The sequence below is a fragment of the Strix uralensis genome, chromosome 4 (assembly GCF_047716275.1).
Source record: "Strix uralensis isolate ZFMK-TIS-50842 chromosome 4, bStrUra1, whole genome shotgun sequence".
NCBI lineage: Eukaryota > Metazoa > Chordata > Aves > Strigiformes > Strigidae > Strix > Strix uralensis.
This window is the reverse complement of record NC_133975.1, coordinates 85,458,255-85,475,023: the sequence shown is the minus strand read 5'-3', so window position 1 is coordinate 85,475,023 and position 16,769 is coordinate 85,458,255.

Sequence of the window (16,769 nt, the reverse complement as noted above, 5' to 3'; positions counted from 1 at the left end):
GAAGGCTGAGAACAGCATATACTGACTGCATGCTGTGAAAGTTATTTTTTAGATCGGCTTTCAGTTCTCAGTGTGATGAATGTTACAGTTTCTGATCAAAGCTCTTCAAGTGCAGTGAAGTTGATTGGGACTTATTCATTAATGATGACTTGTCTCTATTGATTTCATCTCAGTATTGCATATGAGAAATATAGAGAGGTTATTTCATTAGAAAAGAAGGGCCATGTTGCTTCAGAGAAAGGTAGATGAAAATGCTGCCAACAGAGCTGGAAGAGAGGGAGAATAGGCCCAGAGGCAGCCCTGTGTACAGGGCTGAACTGTGCAGCCCTTATGCTCAGTCCCTGAACCTACTATATATCTTTCAAAAGAAAAAAAAAAAAAGGCCAAGATATGCTACTGCCACCCCTCTTCCATTATTCCCTGTCAGAATTTTCCTTTGGAAAGTCACCAATGAGCCATTTTCCAGGTTTGGCTGATAAAGGGTCAAGGCGATCTTGAGGGTTTGTGGTATGACTTTGATCTAATGTTGCTCAAGTACAGAGTGCTCCTGAAAGGGGGAACTGTGCTCTTTCTATCCCATACTGTATATCCATCATCTCTCTTTGATCTGAGCTAGTGCTTGTATAGCTGCGGGGGAACTGGAACACTTTCTTGCTCTAATAGAAAGCAATGATTAATAATAAGGCATGATTTTAGGTCAGATTAGTGAGCTGAACCAACTGACTTTGTAGTCATCGAGCAGAGATTGAGAAGCAGCCTGTGTGAAGCCAAGGCTATGGTGAAGCTAAGCTACCCAGTGAATATCAGGGCACGTGAGCTGTCTCTGAAACCAGTGCAAAACTTGGTTGCTCAGCTGATGCAACAATGAGTGACTTCGTATGAGACAGAGCAGTTAAAACTGGTCTTGCCCCAGGCTGGAGGCTGTTGTTTCAAACTAGAGGTCTGAAGTAGCAGACTTCCTCTGGCAATGCTTCAGTGTCTTTTCGTGCATTATGTGACATTTACATAAAGTGTCAACCTCAGTTTTAACCTAAAGGAAAATGCAACATGTTTAATTGTGTAAATTGAGACATACACCCAAACAGTTTTTCAAACAAAGGAGTAATGCATGGGTGCTAATTACCATGAGAAATGTAGTTCAGGTTCTTATATGTTGCTATGATGTTGACAATATAAAGTTTATGATACCAGCTATTTGCTTGTGTCTTGGCTGTTGTAAAATTTGTGATAAAGTTACTCTTAACAGTTTGTGTAATTTTTTGGAAACATGTCTTTGTAATATATAACTGCCTTTAATTATGATTAAAGCATTGTTTTCTTTAAACCTTCTGGAAACAGGCATGCAATATAACTGAGCTTTCCTATGATCAACAAAGAGAACCATTTCTGTTTCAAAAACTTTGCACCTATTGTTAGGCTAGAACTTGCTTGTCCTTGTGAACTTGCTGGTTAGCACTGAGCCTGACACATGCTCCTTATGTGATGGTGTGCTGTCAGGTTTGGGTGAAAGCCGGTTGTTTTTTTTTGAGAAAGGTCATTTTCTTAAAATGATAGTTAATCTGCTGAAAGATGGCTTAGATGTTTTGATGAGAACCATTCATTTACACATTGTAAAGAGATGGATGAAAGGTGCAGATATACTTGCATTTCTTTGTAAGTGCTAAGCCCGCAAGTATTCAGCTCTTCACTGCAAGCTTTTAGTACATTTTGCATGAAAAAGGTTCTCTGGTACTCAGGCTGCATTTGCTTGTGTGTGATTCCTCTAATGTTTGTAATTACAGGATAGCTTCCTGGATGCACTTCAGAGAAAAACCATTATATTAGATATATAACTGGTTGATACCTGATGGTTTTGTTTCAGGCTATAATTTTTTTAAGCATCTAGATTTCTCTTTAGGCAAGTAGTAATGAAAACCATGATCCTCTGTACAAATGTCTACTGAAAATGAGGAACAGTTGTGTAAAGAATGGTTATAGGGTTCCCTTTATGACATGGCTTGATTTCTTCTATTTCAGAAGGTAGATTATGAGAATAGTAAATTAGAATATAGGAGTTAATAGCTGTAATTGCCATGAAGTCACAAGATTATGATAGGTATAAGTAAACTGAGTTTTCCAGCCTTGTGTCTGCAGGGAAAAATTGACTGAATATAACTACACGTGCTAGTGGAACTTCAACAGGAGAAAATATGCCCTGCGAAGTTGGGGGAGGACAGGAGGAGAGAAAAACCAAGCCTCCAGCACTCAAGCATCTGAGTCATTTTTAGGAAGGGTAGAGAGGTAAGCTTATCCAAGTGAACTTCTGTAATGTAGATGTAAATCAGCTATCTACAAGCAAACTACCGGAGTGTAATTGAGAGAAAGGAGGAAGATCTGGCTCAGTATTTGAGACCCACAGTTTGAATGTCAGACCAGACAATTCAGTTATTGACACAATTTTTTTAACAAATCTAATATAAAGTGCCCCTGAAACATTTTTAAGAGTAGAAATATATCTAATATATGTGAAAATGGGACTTTAGTTCCTTTTCAAGCAAGGGAAGGGAAAGGTAGAAGCCAAAAATAATCTTTCTGGGCAGCAGATACTGTTGGATGGAAATGATGGATTGTAATATCTATAGGGAGAGAGAAGCGCAGATTTTTGCAGTACGTATTGCTGATTACAGTCTAGAGTTGTATTCAGTGATAGCTGTTGCAGAAGAGTTCATTATCAAATTGGATAGGCAATTAATGGATATCCAAATGTCAGAAATCAACAGCTTTTTTGCTCTTGCACTTTTAATTTTGTATTGCCCAGCTAGAGGAAGGATGAAATGAGCTTTGTAAATGCAGCAGAGCATTTAGCATATAGCAGAAGAGAGGACTCACAGCACTGAACTTGCAGCACGGTATGGCCCTGCATGTGCAAAACTGAAGATGAGAAGACAGCAGAGAAAACAGCTAGGGATATTTCATATAAGAAAACATTTTGGATCTGTGAAGAGGTAGCATACAAAAATAGAGGTAGTGGTAAGCTTTTATAATACTCACTTTAAGAAAATAAAAGTATTATACAGGTCTTGAAAATGGCTGTTTCTGAAGGCTTTTGGGAGTTGACATTTTCCGGATGTGATATGAAAAATAATGTATGTACCAAGATGGCAAATCAAAGGAGAAGGATCTGTGCAGACTCCCACATAACTGCTGCAAGATGCGAGAGCTGCCTTGGGTCTTGCTGAGAACAAACAGCTTTAGATGGAAAGAGGTGTGAAGGACCAAGAGGGAAGTCAGGTTGCTCTGTTCCTGGGTGAAGGCTGGCAGGTGGACAGTGATAGTGTAATCCCTTAGTTTATAGGAGTTTGCCAGAAGGTCTGCACACCCTTGTCAGTAATTTATCTTGACGGTACCAACTGTCAAAGAAAGATATCCCAATGCTGCTGTGCCTGCCACTTTCTTCTGTGCTGATGGCTGAGATAAATGCCAGATGCTGGGTTGCTTGACAGTAGAGGAATGGATTGTGGAATACTGTCTTCAGTCTTTTTTTGCTCATTATAGATGACAGATTTTCTTAAACATAAGAGGTGTTGAGCAGAAAAATTGAGAGAGCAGTACAGATTGGGAAAGTAAGTCAGTCATCTTGTGCAGAGTACTACTTGTCCAACTTTTGCAGTTTTGATTTTCCACATTAGCTTGTGTAGAAGAAGTGTTTCCACAGACGCAGTTCTCCTGGCTCCTATCCCAAAGCTGGCGGTATCTACTGGGAGTTTATGTTGATTTTCCTCACCGTCCACAAAAGCATTTTTTAACTTTTGGAAGAAGCGAAAGGTAGACAGCCCTGCCTAGGTCAAATGTTGTATGCAGTTGTCTATTTGGGAGCCTGCATTCAGGAAGAAATTCTGACTCCCTAAAAATCAGTGACAGCTGTGTCATGACCATAAGCTTACCTTTAAGTTGTTGACATTTGGGCAACGTTTGTGTGTTAATACAACTGCTGAGTAAACTATGTAATGATAAATGACATTCAAAACAAAAAGTTTCCCCCCCCATGCTTGGATTCATTTAGTATTCTTATAAAATCATGGTGATGCACTCAAAGAACATAATACAGACACCCTGTCGGTCCCATAGTGTCAAATCCTGTTATTGAAGCAAATTGGAGTTTTGCCAATAGCTTTACTTAAAGCAGGACTGCAGCTGTGCAGGTGTCAAGGCATGCCGTTTGAATTAATTGTAGCTTTGATAGGTTTGTATATTATCATATAAGAGCGGTGGGATTCTTTCTTGGAGAAGTAATGTTCGGGTTTTGTGGATTTCCAGGTGGTTCTTCATATGAAAACACATCTGAGATAATACTAGCAATTGTGATTAAAAGGAAATAAATATATGAAAATAATCATGTGCTTATTCTCAAAATTAATATATACAATAGATTTGCAAAACTAAATATTCATTACCCTTGATCTGGCCTGAGGTTGAAGTAAGGCCAAGAGCAATATTTTTGAAAAAATTGCAACTTTTATTTTTCTGGGAACCTACGGAGTTGTAGTTAATAGATACCAGAATAATAAATAAGAATGGATTTTGCTTTTTGTCCCTCCAAATTTTAAGCATTGCTTTAAATCACTAAGAACAGATGAGTAAAATTTCATTTGAAGTCTGCACTCTTGATGAATTGCACTTGAAGTTCTTTTTTTTTTTTTTTATAGGATTAAAAAAATACAGTTTTCAAGGACCCCCCCACCTGGGCACTGATCTGGCTAGCCTCCTTACATGTGAAGGTATTGAGGGTTGCCCAGGGAGAAAACTGGCATGGGAACTTTTCAGCGCAAAGTAATGTGTAGGCTCAGGGGATTCCTTTGCTCTCTTTCCAAGTGCCAAACAGCATATTGTGGAAGAGTAGCAGAATGCATTGTATCTGTTCCTAGTCATCAAATATGGGGGATGTTTGGTTTTGTCAGGATCACTGGTTACCCAGGCAGGGAGGAAGGTTGTGTGTGCTGGAGAAGATTTTAAAGATTCATTTGAAGAAGTTATGACTGATTTCTTCTCCCTCTTCTCCCAGCTGATCCCAGAGTCAGTCAGCCTGTATTGCAGTGATTTGACCCATGGCCCCATAGACCTTTCACAGTTGCTTTTGGTACTTCTCATGGCTTCTCCAACTTGTCTGAGGCCTGGCACCAGTTATCCTGCACAGAATACTTGCCTTACTCTCTTTTGGCTCTCTTAGTATCCATTCCTGGACACACGTATGGTTAGCACACAGGCAGTATGACCTTTGGCTGACCCCCTGGTGAATGCCAGTCTTTGGCAATCACAGTATGTGTTAAATGTTGCAGGTAACTGAACTAATAACAGAGTTGCTGTGAGTTGGTTGTCACAAAGATGACTTAGATTTTTTAATGTATAGTCTGTAGTTTTAAGGCCCTTTCTCTGTGGCCCAATAGGATGAGAAGCAGGAAGGAGCTGAGAACTGCAGAGCTGTGCTTCATGGGACTTCCCTGTTGGCATACAAGGTGTAGGGCTGACAGGTTTGTCTGGGTGGTTACAGGAAAGTTGGGATACAAGAGCAGCAAGGGCTATGCTAGCATTTACCTCTCTTACAGCAGTATCCCAGGTTTGAAGGGATGGATGCCTTCCTGACAGACTTTGTTCTCCCTGCTTTAACATGGCTGAATCAAAAGCTAGTTGCCTGCTCCTTTCTGGCTATAAAAGATATTGGGGCTGCTGTTTGTACCTACTTAAACTCTATCTTGTGCTTTTAGTCTCATCACATTAGTAAGTTGTTAAAGCAAGCCACAGAAGAAAAGAGGGGGAGATGGAGGACTCTGGAAAGAGAAGTAAGTAGGAAACAGCCAGACTTCCATTTAAGTTCTTTAGCTAAAACTTTTGTGGGCCTGGTAGTTTAGAATGAGCTTCTGATCAATGTGGAGCAGTAGCTGTGTTAATCATAGTGTGAGAGGGCTGAGCAGTGCGTTACTACTGCTGAGGCCTGGACAAACAGACTGTTGGAACTACTGCAAGACAGTGACTTGGAGTGCTTTACACTTGCTGTAGGACCTCAGCCAAGTAAAAGCTTACCTGTGCTTTAAGTGGAAACACTGGGAAACTGAATACTATAATGTTGTTTTTCTGTGTTGAGATATCTAAAACAAATTCAGATCTGGGGGAAAAAAAGTCTCAATGGACTACTTGAAACATCATCCTCTCTTTTTGGATAAAGCATTTTGGTTTTGATATAAGGCCTTAGTATAGTAGTTTACGTATGCATAGCTGGAGGAAGCTTGTCTCAGGGCGAAGAGTGCTTGCCGTAGATAGATATATATCAGTATTTGTAGAAGGATGTAAGTGCACATATGTCAGTATTTAATTTCACTTTGTTTTTAACCTGTTTTTTTGATACTTATGAGCATAAATCCCCCAGAAAGTCTTACCTGGAGGTCTTTCAGGGCTGAGCAGGACACACTGTATTAAATTTTCTGCTGGAACTTTCTTAGATATTTTTCTTGAATGGTGTTTGCTGATTTTACTGGGTACCTAACTGTGACAAACACATCAGGCTGCCTTGATATTCCACAAGTTTGTCTTGTGTGTTCTTTTTGTGCTCTAGGCCCATGGCCAAAAGAGCTAACATTGGTGTTGTGCCTAAGTGGAAAATCAGTACCCTTAAAAAGGCAATGGTTCAATTATGCTGTGGCATAATTCACCCTGCAGAGAAAACAGCCCACTGTAATGACTTCCTAACAGGTTGGCAGTGGTCTCAGGACATCTTGTAATCACTGATCTCTCTCCTTGCTGCCAGAGGGGCGAATTTCTGGATGAATGGTCACCTTTTCAGTGAAACTCTGTCCCACAAGCCATGGGAATACTACATTTATGCAGTGACTTAGCTCTCAATGCTGTGCTGATCTCTTGCCAAACAAATCACCTGCAAGTGGAATTGACTGGGGTTTGTATCTACCAGGTATAGAGAGAAGGCTTTTCTGCGCTGTTTTTTTTTCTGTTTGACTTTGGGGTAGTGTTAATACTTAAGTTTGTATGCTCTACACAAAGCACAAAAGTATGCCTAGCATTAAAGTATTTCTTGAAGGTCCATATTCAATAACAATTAAGTTCATATGTTCTACACAAAGGACAAAAGTATCCATAGAATTTAAAGTATTTATTGAAGGTCCATACTCAATGTTTATGGTGAAATAATCTTTTGGCTACCCTGTTTGACAAGGAAAAGTATAAACATTCTTTAGGATGCCTGCTGTCATCAAACACTCAGCACGCTTCTAACAAATTATTCAAGTACACCTTTTCCTAAGAAGTTTTAAGAACAGAAAATGCATTAAGAAAATAAAGGAGGTGAAGAGGTAAGGGATTCATTTATCAAAGAGACTTGGGAGAGAGGTGTTGCTATTAATTGGCATTATTGCTTGTATTGCTGAAGAAAACTCAGAAATTGAATTAGTCCTGTGTGTTAAACTCTTTTTGATGATGAGGCTTGTTTTACTTGCTATGTTCAAAAAGGAGTTCTGAAGAAATTAAAGCCTAGGAAAATGCTGATGTCTGTCAGTTGTAAATCCTGTTCTTAGGGCTTTTTGCTTGCTGTGTAAGAGATCTGTGGTTTGAGTCATGCTGCAAGCAAGCATGCTAGAAAGCTAGATATTTATAGATAATTTGCCAAGATGCAAAGTGTCTCCTGTTCAGTCTGTTGTGTGACCACGAAGATCAGGATGAGAGTGCCTGTGGAGTTTCCTAGTGCAAGGATGGGAAGAAAAGAAATCTGCAGATGATAGTGGTGCAGGCAGTGCTAATAGAGAACTCAGTTCAGCAAAGTCTTCCCCAGAGTAGGCAGGACATGTGCCAAGAAGGGAGGGAATAAGGGTAGAAAGCAACTCTACCTAGAAGGTCATTACAGAAGCAGGTGAAGATAATAGTTGCTGTACTGAAGAGTTTTGAAGAGAAGAATCTAAGAAGATTCACTTCACTTTCAGAAGTGAAATGACTTCTTCATGCACTATAAAACTGGAAAGACTGTAATCCAGTCTGTAGAGTGTGTGGGCCAAAAGATATCTGGAAATTAATTTGTTTTTACAGTAGCATTTTTAGTTTAGAAAGCCATCTAATATTCGCCATATCTTTTACCAGTGATGGCAGTTCATGTTATTTGACTTGTTTGCAAGTTTATTATACCTTAGTCCTATGCTTCCTTGGGATTTTTTGGTGTTTGGAAACTGTAGGCCAAGATCTGATTTCTGTGGAACCCCTGCTATGGAATTAAATGCATCTAGTGATTATTTACTGTTTGTAATTGTGTTCTGAGAACGCTCTCTTAGCTAGTGGTTAAGACACTGCGTGGGATTTGGGTTGTAGCTTAAGGCACCTAAACTTAGGTGTTCATGTGTAGGCATGTAAGCTACAGCCAAGCATCTTGGCTCTGTTTATAGTCAGTGGAGATCTATAACAGACAATGGAGCTTATAGAAGCGGAGACAAGATAGCCTGGAAGCTGAATCGCACTCTTACTGCACATTTTATGTTCTAATTTAATCAAACATCTTGTAATACCAAATCATATGCCTTCCTGGGGTAGGAAGGGCTATTGAAGAAAGGAGGGAACAGTAAAAATGTGGAAACTGGTAGCTTTATAAGAAGTGGGAAAGGTGTGTCAGAAGGGAGAAGGAACAGTCCTCTATGTATGACTGAAATTAAGGGGAAAGTGCTGAGATGTATAGAAGAGAAGTCAGGGTTAGAAAAAGGGAGTTGAGGGATACACACAGGAGAAACAAAACATAAGAGCCTCAGGCTTGAAGGTAAGTACTACAATAGCTCTTGATAGCTGTCTTGCAAGTAATCAATTACATTTGGGGTAGAAGCATGGGAGAGCAGAGCAAGAGAAGAGAGGAGACTGCTGGTTATGGGTCTAGAGCTATTTTACGTTTTTGAATAGTAACGAGGAAGCTCTGAAGGAGGGGGAATGAACTGCAGCAAGTCATCTGTCATCACACAGTGTGGTTGTGATGAGGGTGGCTTTGTGGTGGGAACACAGAAGTGACAGTCAAGAAGATAACCTGAATTCATTTTCCATCACTGCTTTACATTTACACAGTGACTTAGCTCTCAACACTGTCCTGCTGCTGTCTCCCGTGGATAAAAGAAAGCTGACAGGATATTATTTGCTTCTTTTGCAAGAGTGTGATAACTTAGGCCAAGTTTCTTGGACTGCTGTTTCTAGTTGTTACCTATCATTTTGAAGCAGTGATAGAGAATTTGTTAAGTTGCTCAGAACTCCCAAATTAAATTTTAGTCTCAAAACCAAGCTTTGATGGACCTTCACAGTCTCACTGGTTTAACTGGCTTCTTGACTAACCAGATATGGCTCTTTTAAATGAACTTGGAAGCTTTCACACAGAGTTCTGGCACTGAAAACTGTTATTGGCTTTGAAACTGCTAATTCAATTGAGGCGACTTGAGAGTGTGGCCTTGGAAATGCAAGATCTCTATATGAAGGAAGACAGTGAGAAGGATGGCAGTGTCTTATGCATATACGCTTTCTTGAAGTCAGCACTTCCAGATACGCAACGTTATTAGGCCAATCAAATCGAACATAGCCTTTTGTCTTCCCACCTTCATGACTGTAAAAGCAATATCCTTCCATCACTTCATGAACTGCAGTGTTTGCATTGTTTGGGCAGTGTTCTTACAGAGAAAACTTGAGGATTCAAGTTAAGGCCTAAATATGTTATCGGCACTTTATTATAATGCACCACTGTTCTACCCCAGTCTGGAAAACCAGGTTTTAGTCTCTTACTAATGGACATCTGGTGGTCTGTTGGCTTCTCAGTGGTTTGTTAAAATGAGCAAGCAAATGCTGCCCATCCCACCTTAATGTTACTGTTCATAGGTTTCTTGACTCTCCAAAAGACTTTAAAGGGAGCCCAGAAGTGTAAAAGAGGTTGAAGAAAACCACTTAGTTAAAAAGAGGAGAGGAAGTTTTGCTTCAGCGTTGTGGTCAAGTATCAGAGACACTCAGAGGGCTTGCTTATTTGACACAGTTTGCCCTGTTCTGAAAAGAGTAGGGCTTCATCTTGGGCAGACAGAGTCCATAAGGAATATTTGTGTCGCATTTAACTCATAGGCAGCTGCTATCCAGAAATGTCCATGCTTGCTTGATCCCAAGTGGGTAACTAAAATTCCAAATGTCAGGTCAGAGAAAGAGCATTAGGAGTCAATCTGGTCACAACACTGCTTATATTCATTAGAAAATTGTTTCCTTTGGGGCATTGCTTGCAGATGTAGTTTCTTTACACACTTATACAGATAGATGTTTTTCAACAGCTTTTCAGTATAAAGGGTAGAATGCAACTACGTCCCAGCTGTGCAATATTCCTCTGTAATAATCACTGCATATGTACCCTTCAGACAAACTGCAGTGCTGTTAATGTTTTGAAATACCATTTCTATGCTAGACTATCTAGGAGGGAAGGAAAGAAGTGTGGTCTCTTTCAATCTATAATCCTACTTGAAAATAAGAGAGTTAAATCTCACCAAGTCTTTGGCTCCATCTGTTGCTTTCTCTCCTTCTCCATCGGTCTCACAGCAAGCAGCACTGAAATCCTAGTCACAGATTGCTTTTCCTCAAATGCGGGGCCAAGGGTACTGTCCAGATTATATATAGACAATAACAGTAAATGGGCCTCAGTGCAAGTCTCAGTTCTTTTAATTTTGCCTATAGTGCAAGTCTCAGTTCTTTTAATTTTGCCTATAACTTTTTAGTGTGTTCTCAACTTTACTTCTTGTAATTGTATGGCTTGCAAAGGGTGTTGAGCAGACATTCTCATTGTAGCAATTTCATGTCAAGCATTTGTCTCTTGAGCTGAGAATGTCAGGTTCAGGAAGTACTGTGGTAACATTTTCCTGAGTGATTTTATAGCGAGATATATTTGTATGGTTTTATCTTTCTATTTTATTTCTAGTAGACAGCAAGAGACACTCTCTCAATTTTCAGCTTTATGCCAGAGCAATATCAGTTATGGGCAGTGAGTCAGTCGTAGCTCAAAAAAAAATCTCAGGCTGTATAGATAACTAGAATGAAACCCAGAAATACTTTTCTAGGAAAAAATTGTCACAGCTGCTTCTGTGAAACTTAATACATAGAAATGAAGACAGGAGGATTCAATGTTTTGATTACTTGGTTGCAGCACTATCAAATGGATGAGACAGAGCAAAGCAGATGTAAGACATTATGAATGCAAGCAAAAGTTATATTACCTTCAGCTAAATGTTGTGTACATTGAAATGACAGCCTGCCTCTTGATTAATTTTTTTTAACTATCCGTAGGTCATATAACCTTTAAAGAAAGTAAGTTTTAACAGCTCTTTCAACGAGCACTCTTAATTCTCTTCTAGATGAACGAAAGCTTCCAATCTATTTTAGTAATTCTCAGAAATAGAAAAATGGGAAAAAATCATAGGATGCTTTGGCTCAGCTTCTTATGAAGGTCAGGAAAAGCTTGAGTAGGCTTCATATTCCTGTCATAAGCCCTGGTAGAGGTGGAGTTGGTGCTTGCCCATGGTGCAGCCATGACAGTGGATGTGTCCCTCAGGTGAGGGTGACAGCTACCCTCTGTCCTTACAGGTGTCTCTGTGTGGAGTAGTTCCTGCAGCTCCCTGTTCTGACTGGAGGACTCCTTTGGAAAAATACACTCAACCCACTTCCCACTGTCTCAGCATTTTGCTCTGGGGAGCCAGGCTGAGCAGCCCTCAGCCAGCAGCCACATCTGGCCCTTTGGTCCATTCAAAAGTCAGTCTTTTGATGTAGCGTTTGTGGATGCCTCAGGCTTTGTCATGTGGTTAGGTTGCTAATGGCTTTCTCATGTCTGTGGTTGTGATTGCAGGGAATTAATGCAGTTCTCCAATTGGGAACAATTGATTTGTAGATGAAAATGCATCATGCCAATCTTAAGTGTCCTCTTTCAGAGATGAAAGAGGACCCTTTTGTAAATGGTCATTTCTGTAGTGCTTCAGGATCCTGCTTGGGTTGTGCTTGGCAGGAAAGCTAGTTTTGTGTTGGAGGCAAAGGAGTGAAAGCCATGTCTGCTGTGGTAGTCTTTGTTAAATGGTCCTGCTATTTAATTTCCTGTTGAAGGGACTTTTATTTAAAGCTAATTACAGGCTTACCTGTAATTTCAGCTCTCAAACTAGTTCTGACAGTTCCAAAGCAAAAAGGCTGTTTGTCTGGAGCTAGTGAATTATCATCACACAAGCTCACATGACATGCAAGCTTAAGAAATTAAGTGAAAAAATGGAGCTTGGAGGAGAGGAGCTTGCCTGATTCTAAGACATGTCTCTATGACAGGAGGGTGGGATGTGTGTTATCTGGTCACTTGGACAAGAGATGGAAAGTCTGACCAAAAGGTATGATGAAACTACAGTCACAAAGACGTTAGCATGAGACACAACACCGTATTCCTACCTTGCAGAAGATCAACCTAAAGATGTTAGAAGATAAAGTGATCTTTTCCCTAGGTGGTCGTCAGTTCAGGACAGACCAGACCATAAGCATGCATATGCCAAGAGCTTCAATAATTTACATCACAAGGTCATCAAAATACTTGTATATGAATGAGCAAATTCTCTTTGTACTTGATACTCAATGTGTTCTCCCGGTTCGTAAGAATTAGCTGTTATGGTGTCACCTTGGTATGTTTCCAGAGTGTTGGCAGTGATGTCCTTTCTATTGCTTGAGAGCAAACATTCTTGATGATGGGTGGGACTTGTTCTTCTGTGCAGAAGGCAGAGGTTGAACTGCACAAGTACAGACAACATGAAATGTTCCATCAGTGAGACCTGTTACAGCATCTCTAGTCACAGTGGTATTCTATGGTTATAGGTATGTGTGCAGAGCACTACAGGAAACAACAAAAATTCAGTTCTTCACTGTTAGAAATCATTAAAGTAATGGTGGGCGGCCCTCAGCTGATTCTAGTTCCAGCTAATTTTCTTGACTTTTAAGTTGCTCTGCTATAAACCCAGTGAAATCTAGACCCAGGGCATTTGTATGTCTTAGTTCCAAAGTCCATAAAGGAAATTCATGGTGACAAAACTTGGACACAGGTAGAGTGGACAAAATTAGATGGATCTTTGGTCTCCTGGCCAAAGGTATGAGACTTTGAGCACTTGGACCTATGAACAGAAGCAAATGTGGTTCTGTTCTTACTGACCACTTTGTTGTTATTGCTATGTTTTGTAATAAACCAGTGGCTTCTTTTGCCAAAAGGGTAGTGTTGATCTTATTTCTGTGGTGGGCAACTGATGTTGCAGGGCTGCATAGGGAAATATGTTCAGTGTTTGTATGCAGTTTGCCTCTAGGCAATGGTGTGGGTTTTTTTTTCTTGAACTGCTTTAAGAACTGTAAACATCTGTTATACTGTGAAAATGCATATAGGAAGTAAACCTGAAATCCTTGTGATCTTCACTTTTTTCCTTGTGTCTGGAAAATTTGTGGCTCATATGGACGTGGTGGTTAAATACCATTTACAGACTGCTGTGACAGTGACATAAGTATCATGGCAACAAAATGTGCTCCTGGCATATTAAGGGAATGTTATAAATGTGGCAAACTTTAGAAAATAATGGATCTTCTGTGCACTATTTCTGCTTGCTATTTAACTGTTGCGAGGCAATCCGTAGCTTTGGAGTCATTGCTTTGGTCGGTAGTCAAGAGCCATGCTAGGGCCTAGTGGTAAAAAAAAAACAAAAAACAAACAACAAACAAACAAACAAACAACCAAACCAAAAAACCCCCACCAAATTCTGTTGGCTCAACCAGCTACTCATTAGCACTTTGTGCCCTGCTTTCCACTAGCTCTTCATGACTGTATTGCTACTGGGGAGAAGGGGTATTTGAAAGATGTCTTTCAAAAACAACCCACAAACTTAGTAAAGCTGTGGCTTCTTCACAGCAGTAAAGTGGGGCAGATTGTTGGGAGCAGAAGAGGGTTCATTTTGGTTCTGTGCTCTTTTTTTGTTCTTTCAACAATCTGGTTTCAATGCATCACTTACATTATTTCACTCCTGTTGTGACCAGGAACTGGTGCTTCAGTGGCAATCACAAATACTGGATCTTTTAGATCTGCTTGCACAATAAATTGTGACTGGTTGAATAGGCAGTATTAGAATTGGTGCTTGGGAAAATCAACTTGAAAATTAAGTTTATTGCATGTGTGAGTATCTGAACAGTCAATTCTTGCTCAGTTTGAAAAAAAAAGTGTATTTTGTTTTCTACTTGGAAGTTCAAAGCATGGAGTCTTGGAGTTCAGCACTAGAGTCACTGAAGCTGCTTCCCCTGCCCCAAGCCCCTGTATGTGTTTTTACCTGGATCTTTTATCCCTGTTTGGAAGCTTGTGGGCTTACAAATGAGAAATCTAGCCTTATCCTCTGACTGCTCTCTGGGTTTTGAACGGAGCTGAAGAAGTCCAGATGCAGAGCATTTTCTTACAGTAGAGGAAGTAGATTGCCAATTAATGCAAAACTTGCCTTGTGTGGTCAGTAGTCTAGTATTATGCAAAACATAGTTATGCTTGGGGGCATACGTTTATTTTAATGAATGTTATTTGAGTAACCAGAGGTAAGGGATGGTGTATGCTAAAGGGGATTTATGAGATTGTAAGACTCAGAAATGAGTTCAGGTGCTGAATTTGGACAGCCATAAATTTGGTGACAACCGAGGTCCAGTTTTACTTGCCTTCTCTTAGGTGAGATGGTGGTGCATGCACCCTTAAAACCACTATAGTATTGTGCTATGGAATGTATTTTGTAGATAATATTTTCCTGATGGAACCAGTTAGGAAAGATGGAAGGAAAAAAGCTTCTGCATTATTCTTTTCTGTTCTATCTGCTGTTTCACTGTGTATATGGCCAAAATGGTTTGTACTGATGTTAGAGACTCGTCTCGTGAGCCATTGGTGATAGAAGATGGGTCAGTGAACCAAGTTAACAGCTGGTTCTGCAACTGTTACTGCAGTATCACTATTACTGGCTTTATAATTCTTATTACTATTTTTTATTTGGTAATATAATAGGCATGTATTAACCCTGACTGAGATCAGGCATGTTCTCCAAACATACGGTGGAGCATTAGTCCTCAGTTTATATAAGACAATAGCATTCAGCAGAGGCTGGTTTTAGTTGCTTTTGACCTTGGCAAATTTGAAGTCTGAAATTTTTCTTGCTAAATGTCCAGATTATCTTAATATTTATATTTTCTAACACTGGAAGTTTAACTTTGTGTCTTTGTTCTTATTTATTGTAGCTTATAAGTATCATTTCTGTGTAGTGCTTGAGTGGTATCTTAGGGCCTGTGTCAGGTACTGTCATATTCTATGCAATGCTGTAGTTCAAGGGTTACAGGTGCTTCTTTGGAGAAGTAGTGGCAAAATGAACAGTGATTTATAAAAATAAGGGAGATCAAATTGTTCACTAAGTTGGGTGATATGAACAGCTCACAAATGTTAAACTCTTTTGCAGCAGTCTAAAAATCAGTACATTAATTAACACAATGTTATTTGTCTAATTTTTAAGAATCTATAGATTCATTCTAAATGCCCACAGATGATTTTCTATGCAGCCACTTGGAGCTTTCCATTTTGTAACTGTTGTTCAAAGGGAAACTAATTGAAGAGGTGACTGAAATTGCTCCTATTCCTCTTTACACAAACGAGTTTTATAAAGTATGTGCTACTTATTAAATTATCTCACCATGAAGACATTAGACAGACATTTCCTCCCTGGATAAGAAGGTCCATTATATAAACCTCACTTACTACCTGAAATGTAGAAGGGTTTACATTTTTAATAGAAAAGTTATTGAACCTTTGTCTGAAATGATAAAACAGACTCTGCTTGATTACTTATTTGTTTACAGTAGGGTGTTGCAGAGTGTTCCCAGAAGTCATCTGTTGAAAAATTGCTGCCATACCGAAGGGAAATTTGGCATGATTTCTGTGCTCTTGCCTGCTCTCCTTGGACTTCTGTGTCCTTCCTGCCAAAGTACTTATCCCCAGGGTACAGTGAATTAGATTTGGATATTGCTTATTTTTACTTTTGGGACGTCTTGAATTGTGACCGGCTTTTGTCTTGAACCATAGGTGTGTAGTCTGCTTCCAAGATGAGTACACAGCATACACTTGATTTCATTGTGTGGTGCCTGTTGTCTTAAAAGTACTTGTTTTCAAGTGCTCCGTGAAAATACTGATAGAAAGGTCTGATGACTCTGAAGAACCTAATTGCAAATACTGCTGTTTTCAGTGTATTGGGAGCACCCATGGAGTGAGTTGCTGCTCTGTTTAAGGTGAGGTATAGCAGCCTGATTGAGAAGGGCTGGGGGAGGCAAGTAGTCATGTGCTAATGAAGGTCCATTACTTCCTTTGATTAAACCCTTTATGCCATCTCTCCCTTCTCCTGAGCAATGCTTTTGAACCACAGATAAGCAGGAATGGGGCAGGTACTTTTTTTTGTAAGCAGCTTGTATTGTTTTGTCCTCTGCTCCTGGTTGTCCTGTGTGTTTGGTTTTTTCTCAGTTGTGATTTATCTCTCTGACACTCCCCCACCTCCCTGCCTTCCCCCAGAGTGGCAAATAGCAGTATCACGGATTGGATCACCTAGGCAGCATTTCAGGTAGCAGAACTCATGTACCTGAATACTTCATTCAGGTTAAGCACCAAGGGCTGTTCCCAGGTATAGTTTATGAGGCATCTAAAGGAGGAGTCTGATCAGGCTCCTTGTTAAAAAGGAGACTGTGAT